This window comes from Toxorhynchites rutilus, chromosome 2, assembly GCF_029784135.1.
Source record: "Toxorhynchites rutilus septentrionalis strain SRP chromosome 2, ASM2978413v1, whole genome shotgun sequence".
In the NCBI taxonomy this organism is placed as follows: Eukaryota; Metazoa; Arthropoda; class Insecta; order Diptera; family Culicidae; genus Toxorhynchites; species Toxorhynchites rutilus.
Window position 1 is genome coordinate 167092947 of NC_073745.1, and position 2057 is coordinate 167095003.

The window sequence follows — 2057 nt, forward strand, 5'->3', positions numbered from 1 at the left end:
TCGAACACGGCGATTGGTCCTCGAAAGAGGTGGCGCTTAAGCCAATCGCTTAAGAGAGGACGGGTGGGAACGCTAATATCTTAGCCTTCTTCGAGCTGGCCGTAGGTTCCGGGTTGTCTTTTGAAACCCGGTCCGCTACAAGGTAATGCTTCTGCCCGAAAGCTTAAATTGTAATTGGGCTGGGAACCGCTTTTGAGTAAACACTACCAGTTCAGTTTTCTGCCCAGAAAGACAAGTTATTTAGGGAATTTTGCAATGGTCTTTGCAAGTGTGCGGCATGGGGACCACACCATCATCTGCAAGCGGTCTTAGCGTGCATTGTTTTGCCAAGCAACTGTCAATACCTTCCACATACAAATTATAAAGAAGGGAGCTGAGACATGAGAACTGACCAAACGTCCCGCGTTACGCGGGATAGTCCCGCATTTCAACAAAGTGTCCCGCGTAAGATTCCGTCCCGCGAAACGTCCCGCATTTGGCAAAAGAAACGAAAAAGTCCCGCGATATCAATATATTTCAATCACAATTTCATGTCGATTTTCTTAAATGGATGAACCTCAAAAAAAACTTTTATTTGGCAGACTGTTCAAGAGCGCTTCTAATGCATCCAAAGATTAATACGTTGAGCTGGTTTCATCGCACCGACATTGCGCTTTTTGTTTAAAGAGTGTCAACTGGAAGCGACAGCAACAAAATTAGAAAATGATTTTTATAAAAGTCCCCTATTGATCCACAGGGACCAACGTGAGTCAGACGAAAAGTTCATCTTTGGCCCCCTAGCTCGGTCAGGGCATGACGTTTTGAATAAGCCGAAAGAAATAGTGTATACTCGACAGGAAGAGGCTGTGTTGTTTGATGAAGAATCGTAAATGAAGCACTGGGTCTTACGAAATTGCCGGAACCTGAACCATGGCCGATGAAAAGATGTATATCGGCGTGTTATTTTACCTTTTCGTGGCTTTGATGGTCGTCTGTCTCTCTATTTTGGCCATTCGCCCAAAAGTTTTCTATCGGGCGCAACTGGGGAATGTTGGTGGTCTTCGTGGCAATGTTTATCTCCAGCCGATCCATCTCCCAGTGATCTTTTGGCATAATGGGCTGATCCCAGGTTCGACATAAAGACCAAATCACCTTCCCAACTCCGGCAAGCACTTCGTACTATATATCTCCCCGTTCACCATATGACTCTAAAGAAGAGCAGCTTGGACATTCCCTTCACGTCTGTCAGAGAAGGTCCTTCTTCGAGAACTTGATGTGAATGATATATTCGACGTCATCGCTTACCTTGGGAACGTAACGAACCCGATCCCCTGCCATTCGTTGAATTCTAGCATTAAGTACGACTCGTCTTTTCAGTTAGTCAATTTTTTTAAATGCATACGTTAACACTAAAATCGATGAAAAATGAATTGGAATTTTCGAGCATTCCATTCGGTAATTTGAAGAAAATTGTAGAATTTGAATCGTGTTTGCCTGGCGTAAATGCTCTGATTGAGCGAGTGATTTTCGGGCGTAAACAAAATTTAAACCACCGAAAAATCACAACTGAGTGCCGATACTCAGAAAGAAATAATACTGATCAGTTTAGACTCGCTAAACTATGGTTTATGTCCACATAACGTATATACATAACATTTTGTTATGGTCAACGATCATACCATGTTGAAAACACCGGTTCTCGTCCGATCACCGAAGTTAAGCAACATCGGGCGCGATCAGTACTTAGATGGGTGACCGCTTGGGAACGTCGCGTGTCGTTGGCATTATTTTTGTTGAGATTCGTTCGCTCACTTGCAAGCTTATCGGACGCATTCTTCAGTCGATCCGAAAGAGGTGTTTTTTTTCACATCGATTCTATTGTGTTTTTTTTCATCCGGCGCGCTTGCAAGCATGGTGAATCTCAACCAAATAAGTGGTGTACGATCGAGACACTGAGGATCCATTCAACAGATCACATACGTCACACCGCAGCGGCAAGTAGAAGTTTATTTCTTTTTTTCTCCTTTCTATCATTTCTTCCACTTTCTGTGCATAACAAATACCATTGTTTCGCTGGG

At 43.5% G+C, this 2057-nt stretch overlaps 1 non-coding gene across 1 annotated transcript; it reads left to right on the forward strand.

Moving 5' to 3' along the window:
• Positions 1-1644: 1644 nt before the first annotated feature.
• On the forward strand, positions 1645-1763 carry LOC129772227 (5S ribosomal RNA). The gene has a single exon (XR_008742588.1). It is a non-coding gene; the product is annotated as a 5S ribosomal RNA (ribosomal RNA).
• The last annotated feature ends 294 nt before the right edge of the window (positions 1764-2057 follow it).